Below are 19,013 nucleotides of genomic sequence, written 5' to 3'. Positions count from 1 at the left end.
CCTGAAAAGGATGCTCTCAGCAAATTACCCTTCCTTTATTCTTGACAGTCCAAAAATACTGGAATTCTGGGAAGAGATCAGAAAGTTTCAGTATGCTGGGCTGGGCCCAAGAGATCTTCTTGAGACTGTCTGCCACTATCTCATGGGCTGTTCATATCACTGGCCCTACCTACCTGCTCTCTGGGACCACCCTACAACCTTGTCCTGCTGAGCTAGAAGCTCTGGTCTCCCCATAAAGGCACAGGGTTGGGGTTACAGCCCACAGAAGAGCATCACAGACACTGAAACAGCTCTGCTCTGGGAAGGCTCAGTCACAAGGATTTGACACAGAGCTAGGTACAGCTCCAGTGGGATCAGAATTCCAGATAAATCCATCTTTCTCTGTGCAGTGAGGTGGAGGGTACAATAACGATACATGCCCACATAACAAAATATATTCGGCTGATTACAAGTTTTTCAATGGCAGTTACATGCCATATTTTATATAAAGCATATTCAAGTTATGCATATTCATATTAAAAACATATTTCTATATATATGGGGACAGGATATCACGTTCAGTTCAAGAACCATGCTTTAATTTGAAAAAACAATAACATATACTAGACACAGGTTCTCAGAGTACAGAATTATTGATCCTCCAATTCTAACATGAGAAAGACATTCAATTTCCTTTGATTCATTATACAAATGAAAAATGCCTTCAAAATAGCAAGGCTGAGAACTAGTTGTCCCTTTAAGATACTAATGGCATACAAACCTTTCTCTCTAGCTTACTAGTTGAAATCCAACCCTGTTTGGAGGTAATCAAGAGTTATTCCTAGAGTTAATTGAACAATTTTCAATTTTATATTTACTTTTTTAAAATTTTACATTTGACAACACACCTCTCTCCACACAATCCTCTAAATCAAAGTGTTTGGGTTTTTCAACCAGCCCATCCATTACCATCTGAGAACTCTTTGATCTACAGGATGGCTACATCTAGACTGGCATGATTTTCTGAAAATGCTTTTAACGGAAAAGTTTTTCCGTTAAAAGCATTTGCGGAAAAGAGCATCTAGATTGGCACAGACGCTTTTCCGCAAAAGCACTTTTTGTGGAAAAGCATCCATGCCAATCTAGACATGGTTTTGCGCAAGAAGTCCCGATCGCCATTTTCGCGATCGGGGCTTTTTTGCGTAAAACAATACCGCGTTGTCTACACTGGCCCTCTTGCGCAAATGCTTTTGCCTGAATGGGAGCAGCATAGTATTTCCGCAAGAACACTGACAATCTTACATGAGATCAGCAGTGTTCTTGCAAAAATTCAAGTGGCCAGTGTAGACAGCTGGCAAGTTTTTCTGCAAAAGCAAGTGCTTTTGTGGAAAAACTTGCCAGTCTAGACGCAGCCGATATGTGTTCTCAGACCATCTCCTAGACAACAAGCATTCTTTTGGTCTGAGGCTTCAAGTATTGCAGTTGGGACACAACTGTTTTGCTTTTCTGCTAATACATTTATGACAAATCCAGAAATTTACACAGAATATATGGATTTATTTATTGATGTATTTATTTTGCAAGGCAATACAGCAACATTGTGTAAAACATTCCAACAAATAAGTTAGCTTTCTTCCTTTCTATTTGTAGCTGAGGAAGAAAGAGGATGGGTGTATGGTTGGAGAGAGTGGGAATTCTGAGAACATTCATTATTTACCTCATCAGGGAAAAAAAATTAAAGAAGCCAGAGAGATGCCAACAGCATCTAAAGGTGGGCTACTGCACCGAGGGAGGCTATGTATCCATCTCCCCTTTCCCAATAAAGTCATCACACTGAGGCTACATCTAGACTACAGAGTTTTATCAGAAATGTGTGTAACTTTTTTCGATTGTTTTTTTGGTAGAGGCTTTTCCGAAATTTCACCTGTCTACACTGGGCCAAATTTCAGAAAAACCTCCTCTTTCGGAAGAGCCCTTATTCCTCATGAAACAAGGAATACAGGGGCTTCTGAAAGAACGCATCTGCTCTTCCGCAAAAATGTTGGACATGTTCCCTGGACTCTGTAGTCTAGATGTAGCCTGAAGGAGAGTCAAAGAGAGAAAAGGGTAGAAATGGTTCTTAGAAAACTAGCTTGAATTTTGTATGCCTTCAAAAGTAAGACATATTTATCAAAGCAATGAGAACCTCTTGAGTTCATTTTAGTTATAAATGGATCTGCACATGCACTTTCATCAGCAGATACACAAACTTAAAGTTAGAATTTTCCTTAAACATAGTATTCACAGGAACAGGAATACCAAATATTCTGAACCTGGGAGAAGTCTGGAGCCAAACTTTGTGATTTGGTTTCATCTATAATTTCATCAAACAGCTAATTCGTAGACACATTCAGTGTATCAAGGTGCTAGGAGTTTCTCTGTAATATTTCCTATTACCCTTATAAAGAAATTGCTTTTGCTGATGAATTAGCACCACTAAAGGAGTCTTATCCCTGTTTTGGAAAAGATGCATGAACTCATTTGGTGTTGACTGTTCTTGTCTCATGTGAACAAGTTATACAGAGACCCCGAACACAAGAGTTTGTGCTTCCATAATCACTTCCATTCGAGAACCTCAAAATGTTTTGCCACGAATGTCCATCTCAATTAGGGTGACCACAGCAAGAATGAAATATCAGGACAGGGATGGGAGCTAACAGGCATCTATATAAGACAAAGCCCAAATATCAGTACTGTCCCTATGAAATTGGAACATCATGTCACCCTGCTCTCAATACACTGTGAGGTATGCAAAATTGTCTAGTAAGAGACATCAAGAAAAAATTTAGACACCTCTAAAAATGTCAGCAATGTTGGCTCAAGAGGGCATGAAATAAAATCAGGAATATTCTATAAATTCCTATCCTGTTCCAGTCCTCATCTTCAACATGCTACATGACTCATCTGATACATTTGTTTGCCCTGTTACCTGGCTTATGGAAGGAGGGGAAGCAAAAGGGGAAAACTGCCCCATGCTCCAATGATTCAGTTTGGCCACAGGCTCTGGCTGCCACTGCTGTTGCTGCAGCAGCAAAAGCACCTGGACCACTGAGCCCTTTAAATGACCACTGGAGCACCATGCAGCACACTCTAGGTGGCTCTTAGGGGTGCCTAGGGAGGCAGGGCGGTGCTCAGAGAGATCCAGACGGCACTGTGGGTGAGGAGGCGCTGCGGTCTGGCCAGCACTAAGAACTGCCTGCTCCGTCTGCCTGAGGCCCTATCTCTTTTGGGAGCATGGAGCTGCCCCTCCCCCCCCACATCTTGCCCAGGGCCCTGGCATGGTTGTCAGCTCCTCGGCCTGTTACAGCAGTTTCAGGAAGAATGACTGAGGGTTTACAGATGCTACCTGGATTTGGAGTTGTTCTGTGTTCATTTATGAATACGCTATGCAGGAGTGTTTTCTGGATGACTATATTGATTTAACACAACAGAAACCTGCCTGGAAAAAGAGGTAGGAAGAAAAAGAATGGCTCAAAATAAGCCACCTCTCAGCAAACACTTGAGAGGTGTTAAAAGACATGGCCAGCACCATTGGCCCTGAGGATTCCATTTGATTTCCTGCAGAGTTTGCTGGTTTTGAGAAGGGTCAATGGCCGAGTGCAGAGAAGAGCAAAAGAATGGCATCAGGGTTTAAAAGAATCACTTTATCAAAAAATTGTGGTTAATTCTCATAGCATTATAGAATACTAGAACTGGAAAGGACCTCAAGAGATCATCAAGTCCTATCCCCTGCTCTCACGGCAGGATCAAGCACGATCTATATCATCCCTGATGAATGTCTAACCAACCTGCTCTTGAATATCTCCAGCCATGGCGATTCCACAACCTCCCTAGGCAACTTATCCCAGTGTTTAACCACCCTGACAGTTAGGAAGTTTTTCCTAATGTCCATCCTAAACCTCCCTGATTGATATTTAAGCCCATTGTTTCTTGTCCTATCATCAGATGCCAAGGAAAACAATTTCCCCCTCCTCCCAATGAAACCTTTTTAGATACCTGAAAACTGCTACTGCTATCATGTCCCCTCTCAGTCTTCTCTTTTCCAAACTAAACAAGCCCAATTCCTTCAACCTTGTTTTCTAGACTTTTAATCATTTTTGTTGCTCTTCTCTGGCCTTCTCCAATTTCTCCACATCTTTCTTGAAATGTGTTATGTGAGGCCTAATCAGCACAGAGTAGAGAGGAAGAATGACTTCTCGTGTTTTGATCACAACACTCCTGTTAATGCATCCCAGATTCATGTTTGCTTTTTTTGCAAACGTGTCACACTGTTGACTCATATTTAGCTTGTGGTCCACTATGACCGCTAGATCTCTTTCAGCAGTACTCCTTTCCAGATAGTCACTTCCTATTCTGTATATGTAAAAATGATTGTTCCTTCCTAAGTGTAGTACTTTGCATTTGTTCTTATTAAATTTCATCCTATTTACATCAGACCATTTCTCCAATTTGTTCAGATCATTTTGAATTATGACCCTATCCTCTAAAACATTGGCAACCCCTCCCAGCTTGGTATCATCTGCAAACATAATAATACTCTCTATGCCATCACCTAAATCATTGATGAAGATATTGAAGAGAACTGGTCCCAAAACAGACCGCCTGCAGATCCTCACTTGTTGTGCCCTTCTAACATGTCTGTGAACCATTAATAACTACTCCATGAGAATGGTTATCCAGCCTGTTATACAGCTACCTTCTAGTAACACCATCTATGTTGTATTTGCCTCATTTATTGATAAGAAGATCATGTGAGACCATATCAAATGCCCTATTCAAGTCTAGGTATTTCACATCCCCCACTTTTTCCTATCCACAAGACTTTTTATCCTATCAAATAAAGTTATCAGATTGGTTTGGCATGATTTGTTCTTTACAAATCCATGCTGGCTATTTCCTATCAGTTTATTTTCTTCCAGATGTTTGCAGATGAATTTAATTACCTGCTCCATTATCTTTCCTGGCACAGAAGTTAAACTGACTGGTCTGTAATTTCCCAGGTTGTTCTTATTTCCCTTTTTATATTTTATATTTGCCCTTTTCCAGTCTTCTGGAATCTCTCCTGATGTCCATGATTTTACAAAGATGATAGCTAAAGCATCAGATACCTCCTCTATCAGCTCCTTGAGTATTCTAGTATGCATTTCATCAGGTCCTGGTGACTTGAAGACACCTAACTTTTCTAAGTAATTTTAAACTTGTTCGTTTTTTATTTTAATTTCTAAACTTACCACATTTCCACTAGCATTCACTGTTAAGCATCTCTTCATCAAACTTCTTGGTGAAGACTGAAAGAAAGAAATAATTAAGCACGTTTGCCATGTCCAAGTTTCTCTCTTCTCACTCAGCAATGGGCCTACCCTGTCCTTGGTCTTCCTCTTGCTTCTAATATATTTGTAGAATGTCTTCTTATTACCTTTTATGTCTCTAGCTATATTGATCTCATTTTGTGCCTTTGCCTTTCTAATCTTGCCCCTGCATACATGTGTAGTTTGCTTATATTCATCCTTTGTAGGGTGACCTAGTTTCCCCTTTTTATATGATTCCTTTTTTATTTTTAAATCATGCAAAATCTCGTGGTTAAGCCAGTTTTGTCTTTTGCCATACTTTCTATTCTACCTGCGCAGTGGAATAGTTTGTTTTGGGGCTTTTAATAATGTCCCTTAGAAAAACTGTCAACTCTCTTTGGTTGTTTTCCTTCTTAGTCTTGCTTCCCATGGGCCCTTACCTACCAGCTCTCTGAGTTTACTAAAATCTGCCTTCCTGAAATCCACTGTCTCTATTTTGCTGTTCTCCCTTCTACCATTCCTTAGTATCATGAACTCTATGAATTCATGATCACTTTCACCCAAGTTGTCTTCCACTTTCAAATTTTCTACCAGTTCCTCCCTATTTGTTAAACTCAAGGGAACCAGACTGTAGCTTTATCTAAACTTAAAAGTTTAAAGCACAGCCATGTCAGCGCTTTAAACTGAAAGTGTGGCCATGGCATGAGCACTCAGGGAGAGATCTCCCAGCAACTCTATGTAAGCCACCTCCATCAGGGGAGTAGCTAATAGTGCTGGGAGCATGGTTCCCCACTCTATAGTCTGGTTCACACTGGTGCTTTATAGCACTGTAACCTGCTGTGCTCAAGAGAATGTTTTTTCACACCCTAAGGCAGAAAGTCACAACTTTATAAACTGCCAGTAAAGACTTAGCCTACAATTCAGGGACACCACCCCAACACCCATCCACATACACACTGACAATATCTGGTGAAGCTAGGCCTACCTATGTGACCATCAAGGAATCATAAGACTGTAGGTAAAACAGACAGACATGCGAACTATAGATTGTTTTAAACTTCTCTCTCTGTAAAAGCATTTTTACTCCTAAATAAACAAGTATTTTGTTTTAAGGAAGCTGTTTTATCACTGTAGACTACTGGTCATAGTCTTCTGAAGGGAAGAACTATTGTTTCCAAATTACATTGGGTAGCATGGCTAATACACAGAGTGCTATAGCACAATGCCCAGTGTTATAGTGGGAGAACTACAGAATTCCATCCCTAATAGCATGAAATCTAAAACAAGAGGAGGCACACTTAGAGAAATCAGAAAGGGGACAGAGGTTCATCTCTTCAAGTGTGACAACATCATGCACTTTGGTTAAAAAAAACGCAAAGCACAAGACATCATTGAGGCCAAGAGCTTAGCAGGATATTTTTTTAAAACAGGACATTTAAAATGGATATCAAGAACAACTAGAGCTATATAGGTAAGTATTTTAAATGAATTTTGAAAGAGAGAAAAGTCTACATGCCAACCTCTAACTATTACACTATGGGGATATGTACCTATGAGCAGTTAATGATATATCTAATCATTATAGGCTTCTTTTCCCCTTTTTTCTGCCACTATACGAAGCAGGATACTGGTGTAAATATTCTGCTATAGGATTACAGTTTCTATATTTCTGTGAATCCAGATGCAATGTCTTCACTCTTGAAATATTCTGGTAGCTCAGATTGCTCCAAGACAAATGAATCCTATCAAGTCTGAGGATACTTCACTGCCATCACTGAGAAAAGCAATTTAAAAAATACATATAGCCATCATATTCAGCACACAAACTTGTATGCAGCAATAGTTTTTATAGGTTCTCTCAGATGTTAATGTTATTAATTAAAATATCAAAACTATAATTAAAGGGATCCAATTAATTTCTGAGGCTTTCTGAAAAGGGTAAGTTCAGATTTGATTTGATTTCTGTGCAAAAGATCCTGCTTATTTTTCTCCCAGACTCTTTTTTTTTTCACACTAGTGAATCTGACGATGGGACCCGATGCATGATTCCTCTACATGCAGAACTTTATTAACTCCATTGGGAGTTTAGCCTATGAACAGAACACGAGATTGCCAACAATCCACTGAATACTAGCACATTAAAGATTTTATTCCAAAATATTCATCAATATTCTATCCACATAACTCTTTAAAGCTTTCTGGAAGTAAACATTTTTAGAAGAGATGGCCAATGATAGAATACTAATGTGTTTATAACAGTTATCTCAGGAGCAAAAGAGGAAGCAGGAATGTTCATCCAAGCCATTTAGTTAATGATTATTTACACTAACCCAAACCTAGGTAAAACTAACAGTCTTAATTTGCTTCCCTCTGTTGCTGTCTGTATTGCTAAATTAATTTACCAAACATTTATGAACATAGAAAAGTCATTCCACTGGATTTATTGGCTTTTGTTTGTTTTTACTCCAAATGAACATTCAGTTCTTAACATGAATAAGTACAAATCTGAATGTGGATGGTCTGAACAATATTAATCCGATCACTGTAGCCTCCATACCGCAAAAACCAGAACATTTCTAGGATCAATTATCATCATAAATTTCTGAAGGGTAAGGCTGTACTGACCTGTGACTGTACTTTATTCCTTCTAATCATAAGCAAGATGCTGTGTATCCTTATGTAACAATGCTCCGTGCTTAATGAGGAATGGGAGTACGTTACAAGATAAAAGTAAGGAAGTATCAAAATAAAATTTTTCCAATATCATTATGATTTGATCTGTTATTTAGGAAATATTGACTCAGAGTTAATTATTGGAAATGATAAATATGTTCAATAAAGTTAATCTTTCTTCATTTTGTGAAACAAATTGGTGAAATTCCCAAATCTATGTATTATTCTATTTGGGAATCTCTACAGCAAATATTTCTGAGTCTGTGCATTTTTTGTAAAGAGTTGATCTGAGCATTCAGAATCCTCAGTGGTGGATTTGTAATTTAATAAGCATTGGGATATTCTTTGTTATCTCTGATTGGATGGCTTTTTATATAATTCACTGACACCGGAGTACTCCAAATATTATTGGTTAGTTACATTAGCCAAATGGTGTGGCTTCTGTTCCCTCCCAGAATTTTGTATAAAATTGACTATAAAATTCATTTTTTTTTCTTTTTGGATAATAGTCCACATTCTGAGATCAAAATGAAACATTTCAGGAGTACTTCAAGCCATGACCTCACCATTTGTGCACACAGAAGAGGCATGGACACAACTGAATACAAATTTGCATTTGAGTTTGAATGAAAGTTCATAAACTTTTTTACTATGTGCTGAGCTGTAGAAAATACAAACTTCACACAACAAATATTAGTCAGATTACTGAATGCACTATTGTAAGGTCCTGAAATAACTATTTTGAAATAACTATTTCAAAATGACAGTTTGTGTTCAGGGGGCTCAGACCTAGGGCAGGGGCTTGAGATGCAGGAGGGGGTTCATGACTGGGATAGGGGTTTGGAGCTGGCTCTAGATGGACACTGCTTACCTCAGGTGGCTCCTGTGGGGTGATGCAGTGGACCTAAGGCAGGCTCACCTCTGCTCTGGCCCTGCACCACTCTCCAAAGCAACAGCAAACTCCCTCCATCCCAAACCCTGTTGTGACTACCCCATTCAGTGGAGATAGAATACAGGGTCGAATGCCCTGACATCAGTGTCTCATCCTCTCCCTTCTCTGCTCTGAACATGCAAGCAGGAGGCTGCTGGGGGGGGGGGGGGGGGAGGGGCAAGCTGTAAGGCAAAGGGCAGGAGATGAGCAGCAGTAGGGGGAGGGGCAGTTGAAATGCTGGCACTCAATAGCCTCTTGGCCAAACTAGTTAGGATCACTCATCAGGAGCTCCAAGATCTACCAGTAGATCCTGATCTACTGGTTGGTGACCACTGCATTAGTAGATTACAATTATATAAGTGAGAATATGTTCAGGAAAGGGAAAGCAATCTAACTCTGTATTTGTAATGGAGAATGGAGTAATGTATTTGTACGGAGAAATTGACAATAACTTGTCCATCTATTTATACTGAAAAATATCCAACTTTATTTCTACTTATTATCTACTTTATTATGGAAAAACATAAAAAACAACAAATTGACTAGTAGCACCTTAAAGACTAACAAAACATGCAAATGGTATCATGAGCTTTCATGGGTACAACCCATTTCTTCAGTGTCTACATGTTTTGTTAGTCTTTAAGATGCTACTAGTCTATTTGTTGTTTTTTAAGTTTTTCCTGTTACAGACTAATTCGGCTACCCCTCTGAATACTTCATTATAGATTTGTATGGAGTAATGTATAGAAACTGTTGGGTTGGCTGTCACAAAATATTGTGGTTCACAAACAGGCCTTTCTACTTCATTTTAAGAAATCAGCTGAGATCTGATACATAACTGAGCCACGTGACTGCCCTATTGTTAGAGATTTTACCATTCAGAACATCACAAAGACTTGGTATTCAAAGAGCTGATGAGTGCTTTCTACTTGACATATTCTGTAATTATAAATTGAGCTGAATGCAATAGAATTTCTCTTGTACTGTCATGGCATGGACATATTATTTCTAACAGTACATGTAGCTACCAGAATAATTTCAGGGGCTACTGGAATTAATACCGTTTCCTGCAATTAGATATCCTTGATTTGTTATAGAAATGTACCTCCAGATAATGCTTGACAAATTGGTACAATAAATCTTAGAAAAAGCACAGTATTCTCTGTGAACAATTCCTACTTGTAATCCTGGAAATTTTCCACCTATGTTAAATGTTCCTAGGTTACTTCACCCACAAGGCTATGTTTGTGAGATGATACTGCAACCCAATCTGACTAAAATCAGTTATTCTTCTTATAGGGTACATTTGCACTTGCTCCCTATCTCGAGATAGGGATGCAAATGTAGTGTACCGAAATTGCTAATGAAGCATGGGATTTAAATATCCCATGCATCATTAGCATAATTGTGTCCGGGCGCCATTTTGAAATTGTGTTATTGCAAAATAAAATACCCCATGTAGCAGTGTTATTTCGATAGAATAACCCAGCATTATTTTGAGAGAAAACCCCGAGGAGTAACAGTTATTTCGAGAGAAGGGCTTTCTCTCGAAATAACGCTGCTACACGGGGTGTTTTATTTCACAATAACACGATTTCAAAATGGCACCCGGACACAATTATGCTAATTAAGCATGGGATAGTTAAATCCCACGCTTCATTAGCAATTTTGGTACACTACATTTGCATCCCTATCTCGAGATAGGGAGCAAGTGTAGACGTACCCATACTGTTTTAAAAATGGAAAATACATCTCAAAAGAAGCAAGCTGAGTTGTAAACACCACATAAAAATAATAGTGCTTCGTTTTGTATGGCATTGAGTGCCAGGAAAGCTCTTGGCACCTTGGCACAATATTTCCCCACTTGTTTTTAGCTCACACCTTGAAAGGCTTGGAAGTGTTTCAAAAATATCTAACTCTATTTTAGATTCTGAGCTCTCTTAATCCAGTGGTCTCCAACCTTTTTAAGCATGAGATCACTTTTTGAATTTAAGTGGAATCCAAGATCTATCTCAAACCCAAACACCCTTGCCCCACCTCCTTCATGCCCCTTCTCCGAGGCTCCACCCCGTGCTCACTCCATCCTCCCTTTCACCAGGCAGGGTCAGCAGGTTGGGGTGCAAGCTCTGGTCTTGGATTAAGGGATCTGGAGTGTGAGAGGGGTTGTGAGCTGAGCCTGGGGCAGGAAGTTGGGGTATCAGAGGGGGGTCTAGGTGCAGGCTCTGGGAGGGCATTTGGATGCAGGGGTGCTCGGGGACAGGTCAGGGGCTTTGGGGTTCAGGACTGGGGTAGTGGTTTGGGATCTGCGCTCCAGATGAGCACTTACCTCTGCTGGTTCCTGGTTGGTGGTGCAGTGGGGCTAAGCCAGGCTCACCCCAGCCCTGGCCCTGGCCCACTCCCAGCAAACTCCATCCCAAGTCCTGTTGTGCCCCCTCCCTGCTCTGTGGAGATAGGATACAGGATAGGAGAGGCGGCACCTTGGCACAAGCACCCCTCACCCACTCCTGCCCTGCACAGAAAGCCAGAGGCTCCTGAGGGCACAGCTCCAGGCAAAGAGCAGGAGATGCACAACAGTTGGGGGGGGGGGGGATGGAGGGCAGCTGAAGTACCAGCGCTTTATAGCCTGTTGGCCAAACCAGACAGGATCACCTGTCAGAGGCTCCGTGATCTACCAATAGATACCGATCTACTGATTGATGACAACTGTCTTAATCTCATTAATGAAATGCATTGCTAATCTAAACCATCAACTTAATAGGGAGCTATCTCTTTAAGAGATCCCTGTGGGAAGGTAGGAGTGAGTTGAGTGTTACTGTTGCTAGACAGATTCAGCAGCCACCTAGAAGCTTCTGGAGTTGGGTCCAGTAGTTTGGGGTCAGACTCCATGAGCAAGCAGGCAGGGTAGATGCTTTTCTAAGGCCTGTGTGAGCTAGAAGGAGCTAAGCCTGGAGCAGAGAACTGGTTGCTTTCCCTCATTCTGCAGCGCTTTGCAGCAGAGTTTCTTTAAGTCAGTTAACTTGTGAGCTAACTAACTAGTTAATCAGTGAGCTGGCTGCCTAGCAGTGATCCACAGCAGAGGGAGAGTCTGCCTGGACTTCCAACTGAGGATTCCCTACAAGCAAGTGGAGAGAGAATTCAGACTCAGCATATGGTGCAGATTTGATATCATAGGCACAAGCTAAGACTTCGGTGAACTAAATCTAAGCTCTTGGGACCTCAGTCTTTTCTTACTGTGTTTGTGTGGACTGAACTGTTCAAATTTTACTTTTCGTTTTCTCTTTACTTATGTTTACTTTAACTATAGATATTATTTGCGGATTATAAAATAGCTGTGTTCTGTTGTAAGAATTAGATTATTTGTTTCTTCATAAGATTTTTTAAAGTTATTTAATTAAATTCATTTATTTAGTTTCTTTTGGAACTTGAATGTAGGGAGGCTGACACTGGGCGATCCTTGATGAAATTCCTTACAAACTGAACTCTGGGTCTCCAGTACTGCTGTGGGAGTGGGGGTTTCTTTTAGACACTAGAGAAGGGCAGTGAAGTCCAGCCCACCGAAGGTTACACTATCCTTTCCAGAGATAGATAGTTACTGAATTTTCAATTTCAGAGCTCTCCTGATCACTTTACAATATTAAGGACTGAACTGGGTATTTTTCATAACTACTTCAAAGTAGGAATAAGAGATCCTCCGGAAAAGGGCTTTATTCCGGAGGATCGCGCCAGTCTAGATGCTTTTTTTCCGGCTTTTCCCCAAGCCGGAAAAAAAGCGGCGGACATGTTTATTTAAATCCACGGGGGATATTTAAATCCCCCGTGGATTTCCCTATCCTGACTTACCTGATTTGCATGGCTTTTCTGGAAATTGTGGACAGTGCAGACGTAGCCCCATTGTTTTTAATGTTTAGAAATTGGTCACAGGTCACTAGCTGATTACTACTACCCCTACACATTGAGTTTTGCTGGCCAGCATCTGGAGTCAGAGCCAAGGTTCCACCCACTTTCTTCCCTCCCCACATGCTCCCTGGCCATCTGTAATGAATGAATTCTCTCTTCCTAACAGCTTTCTGTAGTTTTAACAGTTGGCATGAAAAAATATTTGGGGGTTTCATATAATGATTCCAAGTGACTGTAAGCATCTGCAAAATTCTTATCTTCACCTTTCTAGCAGTGATTATATGGTTACAGTGATCCCTTTCGGGCTCAAAATCTATGCATCTATAACCCTCAGGGTCAGACTGTAAATACAGTAAAAGCAATGCTAGCTGGCCCTGTACCACAAAGGAAGCTCTATAAATCATTATTTCTGATCTCCATTTGAAGTCCAGTTTACAATCTGGTTGGTGCAGACCTGCCAGCTCTCTACCTGGCTTCACAGCCTCCCCAGAAGCGGCAAATGTCCCCTCTGCTTTTAGGTGGTAGAATGGTCATTGGGGCTCCATGTGCTGCTCCTGCCCTGACTATTGGCTCCACATCTCTGATTGACCAGGAACTGTGACCAATGAGAGTAGCGGAGGCAAGCCGTGTGCATGGCCAGTTAGCTGTGTGTCTACCTAGGAGCAGCAGGGGCACGGAACTGCCTGAATCTGCCATCCAGAAACTATTTCTGTGCCGCAGCTCCCAGCCCTGAGCCTCCTCTAGCACTCAAGCTCCCTGTCCAGACTTGCACCCTGCACCTTCTCCTGTGCTCCAACCCCTGAGCCCCACCTTAGAACCCCCTCCTACAGCCCAAACTCCTTATCCCTGGCCCCATTCCAGAGCTTCCACACCCAGCCGGAGCCCCTTCCCCCATTATCCAAACTCTTTGTTACTCAGAATATTTGACTAACCAGTACCTCTCCTCCCCCCCAAATTTCTCTAACAGTCAGGATAACAAAGTGTTTAGTGTATTTGAGTATTTGATCCTAAACATTAGGACACTGCTCACTGATTTCACCAACATTCCACGAAGCAAAATAAATTAATAAACATTGGAAACTGATAAGAGGAATCCCAGAATGTGAGTTTTTCATTCCAAAGCTGCATACTAGATCATAGATTTTTGGGAGCCTCCTTTTTCCTCAATATTTTCCTCTCATATGGAAGAAATGGTAGTGGTGCTGTCTCAATGCATTTGTGATTTTAACGGGACAAGACACAGACTCGATTCTCATCCCTTTCCCCCTACTCAGTGCCAAAAGGCTGCTCCTGCCATGTTCTGGTGTGATCCACGACAGAAATCTGGGGAGGGAGGCCTGTGACCCTGCGTGCCTCCCACATGTTGCCTTGAGATGATGTGGTGCCAGGTACTGAGAGTGGTGGGTCCATCCCAGGGGACGAGCTAGCATAGAGGGGGGAGGGCACTGGGTAAGGAGGTTTGGATCAGGTCAGTCAATTACCCCATCCCTGTGTGAGAGAGATGTATGGGAATGTGTGTGTGTCACCTCTTTCCATTCAAACTTTAAAGACTAGAAGGTAAATAAAAAGTCTCTAGCTACACAGTATTTCTTTTTAACGGGATCAGTGAACTTATGTTAATTTGAACATTTGTACTTCATAGCTATGATTGATTGCCATTTAACTCACTTGAATGCCAGAAGTCCCATATTCAGCATAGGGAAATACAGTCATCCTACTTAAGACACAATAGTTGGAATCCATCAATGGAAAGAAGCTCATTCCCTATCTTTTATTCAAGGTTCAAACCTGGCTCCTCCATATTCTATGAATGCAGAAGGCCCTTTAATTAAGTGTAACTGCATAAGTTCTACTTCAAAGAGAAATGTGGGCCATAGAGATGGCAATAGCTTTCAAAGTGTGGTAGTGAGTCTCCTAAGGTTTCCAAAACTTGGGTAGTGTTGGGGTTGTTTTTGTGTTTGGTTGGTTTTTTGCTTTGTTTTTCATTTTTATTAAGTGAAGTAATAAAAGCAAAGTCTCCTGAATGTATGTTCTATGGCTTTCTTTGTCATGTACTTCTTTGATGATCAAAACCATGATCAAATCTGTAGTAACAGCCACAATGTAGAGGGACAGCAAGTGCACTGCAAAGTGACCTGAAGAGATTAGAGCCATCAAAGCGGCAGGCAACAAGAGAAGGTTTGGTTTTAATAAATGTTACACAGCTGGGGTGGAGAAGAGATATCAGCACAGATATAAAATGAGGGGGAAACATGCTGTAGCACCCAATCCATTACATAGAGTTCATTTGTATCTTGTCTCTTTGTTACTGTCCTAATTATACTTTTACTGCAGCTATCCTAAGGAGGTAAGATGAGAAGGCATTACATCAGGATCAGGAAGTTGGGGAAAAGATAAATGAGTCATAACAGGGCATCCCTTTTAAGAGGGGTCCACAATAGAAGCATGCTCAAGAAGAATCTGTTAGCCCTTCAGAAGCTGGAGGTTCTCTTTCCCAGGTCTCAAAATATTCCTTCTGAATGTCAAACTACAGTCAAGGAAACTACTGACCTCCACAAAGGAAATGACAGATCATTCTGTAACTACGCACTCTGACAACATCTGAAATATTCTACTAGTACTGCCTGCATATAAAACAAAGACCAAAAGAAGAGCCTTCTTTATGCAAGCAGATACAGTATAAGAATGCATCCATTAGTGTAAACTCGGAAACAGCTGTGAACTGATTTACCTGTTAATGAGTCTGAAATGGGGAAACAAAAACAAATTAGAAATTAGACCAATTTTTAATCTTTTACACTTTACAACACCTATAAGAACTCCTATTGTTGTAAGAATGGTTTATAGGGAATTGTCTAAGCATACAATAATATCTCTGGTTATAAGACGTAGCCAAGTCCCATTTTTGGGTATTCTTTTGCTCCCAATATACCCAGCCAACTGGATTAGAGATTCTTTCAGCAGTAGCGATGGAATCTTACCTTCTTCCTTTTCCATAACTATTACATAACGGTATGTCTACACTACCACCCTAGTTCGAACTAGGGTGGTAATGTAGGCAACCGGAGTTGCAAATGAAGCCCGGGATTTGAATTTCCTGGGCTTCATTTGCATAAAGCCGGGCGCCGCCATTTTTAAATGTCCGCTAGTGCGGACTCCATGCCGCGCGGCTACACGCGGCATGGACTAGGTAGTTTGGACTAGGCTTCCTAGTCCGAACTACCGTTACTCCTCATGAAACCGGCCTAGTGAAGCCTAGTCCGAACTACCCAGTCCATGCCGCGTGTAGCTGCGCGGCACGGAGTCCGCACTAGCAGACATTTAAAAATGGCGGCTTTATGCAAATGAAGCCCGGGAAATTCAAATCCCGGGCTTCAATTGCAACTACGGTTGCCTACATTACCACCCTAGTTTGAACTAGGGTGGTAGTGTAGACATACCCTTACACTCCTGAGATATCTGAGTTCCAGTTACTTAATTGTGTAGCAACTCTTATACAGCCGGTGTGCTCTCATAGACAGACCTATGCACGAGAAACACTGGCCATGTTCCTATGATAGAAATCCATTATATTATCATCACCATTTATCTATAGATTCTAGTGCATGTCAATGTCTGAGTTGCCATAGGGTTTGAACCAACACATATTAAAGTCAGGGGTAGTCTTTCCCTTGACTTTAACTGGCACTGGATCAAGCCTACTGTTGCCAACCATTTTCAGTAGAGGGGAAAAAAAGAGTACAATGGTGATCACTGTATGCTACGAATACTTTGCATATTGCACAACCCTTGCTCCCACACCCTGCTTCCCTCTTCCTCCTTTTCAATTTCTTATCTAAACTGACTGTACAGGCCACACATGACCCCTGTGCAGTCGCGCAACAGCTGGTTTACCTGTTCTATCAAGGGACAGAACAGATTGCTCCAAGAGTCAGCTGCCGAAGGTCATTGAATTTGCTACAAATTGTCTTTGCCTCTGTTCTCACTCTATACTTGCTCTGTGCAAATAGAAAACTAGATGAAAAACCCACTGAAATAAAAGAAAAAATGTGTGAAGCGGTGCACAGTGTTACTGACCTCAGGCTTGAGAGCATTCTTAATTCTGACCATGAATTTATCCCAAGAACAACAATCCAACAGGCACGTTTAAGTAACCCTTTGAATCTCTAATATATTCGAAGTTGAATCTGATGGTCTAGAACATAATGAGCATGTGTTTTAGGTGGTAAGAGTCAACATAAAATTGTAACTGGTTTCTGAGCAACATAAGGTTTGCAACAAATAGGAAATTGAAACAGACTAATTTCTTTCAATGGAATTCTCTTAAGTTATATTTAAGGTTTTCTATATATTGTAAAAATGCATACCAATAAGCTGGTAGCATCTAAAAACAGAGCAGGGATGGAGAATATGAGGGTAGAGGTGTAGGTGCAGGAAGAGGCAGGGTCTGGGGTGGAGGGGTTGTCCCGAACCTGACACTCTCCTAGGATGGGGTGGCATGGAAAGGAGTCACATGGGAGGGGTAGAGGGTAGTTATGTGGCCACCTATCCCTCCTGTGTCCCTGCCTAGCATTTGGCACTGTGTGATACTGATTATTCCTTCCTAAATGGAGTACTTTGGTACCTCTCAGCTTGGTATCAACCTCAAACTTTATAAGTGTATTCTTTATGTCATTACCTATAATAATAATCATGTAACAGATAATGGGAAAGGGCAAATATAGTGCCCATCCATAACAAGGGGAATAAGGACAACCCAGGGAATTACAGGCCAGTCAGCTTAACTTCTGCACCAGGAAAGATAAGGGAGCAAATCAATATTCTAGTTAATAAATAAAAAGAAAAAAAAAACAAATGCAATCTTTAAGTGGAAGGCAGGAATGGTCTGTTCCAGTGGCCTGGTGGCTTACATGTAATTGAAGAAAGAATCTCACTTCAGGAGCAGCTTCTTTTAAGAGTAATGAGGATAGATTTAATAAGTTTTAACTCCAGAAGAGACCATTATGATTATCTAGACTGACCTCCTGTGTAATGCAAGCTGGGTAGACATGTCCTTTGGGTTCCCTAAAAACCATCCCTTTGCTTTCACTGTTAGGTCAGCAATTACAATGAGGCAATTCTATTCTCTTTCATCAACAGCTAATGTGGTCTTGAAAGCAGAGGCGCACTCTGGGCATTGGAGCCACTGACTAGAAACCTGACTTGCAGATAGAGCTGCAGTCAGCTGTTTGCCTGAGATTCTGACTCTGATGAACAAGCTTCTCTAAACTCGTAGGTGCAATGAGTGATTGCCTTTTCACTTCCATTCAGCTTGTCTTGCTCCTTCACAGTGAGCTTATCTGATTCCTTCAGAGGGGTGCAAGAGAGGAGCTATAGCATTATCACTGAGTATATGTATTAATCATAGCTTGGAACAATGACAGGAGCAAATCGCAGTTGGGAGTACAACTGGAAAATTGGATTTTTTTAAAAAAAGATTTAGTTCATAAATCAGGTACAATTGGGGAAGAGGACTGGGAATTAAAGAGAAGTGGAATAATTTCTGAAATGTTTCAGTATTACTGAAAATGACCCTGTCTGCCTGTAAGAGAGAAATTTGCTCCTCACTACTGCCTACCTGAAGTGTGTGGGTGGTTTACTTAACTATTCACAAAATTCACATTAAAATGAAAGGTGACAGAATCTTGCTAACCTTTCAAATAGGTTATACATTTTAAAAAACATAGAGAAATTTCCTACACTGCTCATGCCTTGTATACCACCTAAATAGTCCTAATTAATCTTTTCTTACCCATTTGGTGTAGATGGTGATTAAAGAACTCCAAAGCTGAAGAAGAAAATGAGGGTATGTCTACACTACCCCGCTAGTTCGAACTAGCGGGGTAATGTAGGCATACCGCACTTGCAAATGAAGCCCGGGATTTGAATTTCCCGGGCTTCATTTGCATAAGCCGGGCGCCGCCATTTTTAAATCCCGGCTGGTTCGAACCCCGTGCCGCGCGGCTACACGCGGCACGAACTAGGTAGTTCGGACTAGGCTTCCTACGAGGAGTAACGGTAGTTCGAACTAGGAAGCCTAGTCCGAACTACCTAGTTCGTGCCGCGTGTAGCCGCGCGGCACGGGGTTCGAACCAGCCGGGATTTAAAAATGGCGGCGCCCGGCTTATGCAAATGAAGCCCGGGAAATTCAAATCCCGGGCTTCATT

General features: G+C 41.3%; 1 long non-coding RNA gene across 2 annotated transcripts in view; it reads right to left on the bottom strand.

Annotated features, from left to right (window-relative positions):
• The window catches only part of LOC142831279 (uncharacterized), a 114,680-nt gene that overhangs the window by 29,271 nt on the left and 66,396 nt on the right, over positions 1 to 19,013 (bottom strand). For both annotated transcript variants that reach the window (XR_012906992.1, XR_012906991.1), the window contains exon 2: positions 2 to 66. This is a non-coding gene — a long non-coding RNA (uncharacterized LOC142831279). The remainder of the gene's footprint in view (position 1; positions 67 to 19,013) is intronic.

Source organism: Pelodiscus sinensis, chromosome 13 (assembly GCF_049634645.1).
Source record: "Pelodiscus sinensis isolate JC-2024 chromosome 13, ASM4963464v1, whole genome shotgun sequence".
NCBI classification, from domain to species: domain Eukaryota; kingdom Metazoa; phylum Chordata; order Testudines; family Trionychidae; genus Pelodiscus; species Pelodiscus sinensis.
Note: the sequence above shows the minus strand (reverse complement) of the source record. Positions and strands in the feature narration are given on the sequence as shown.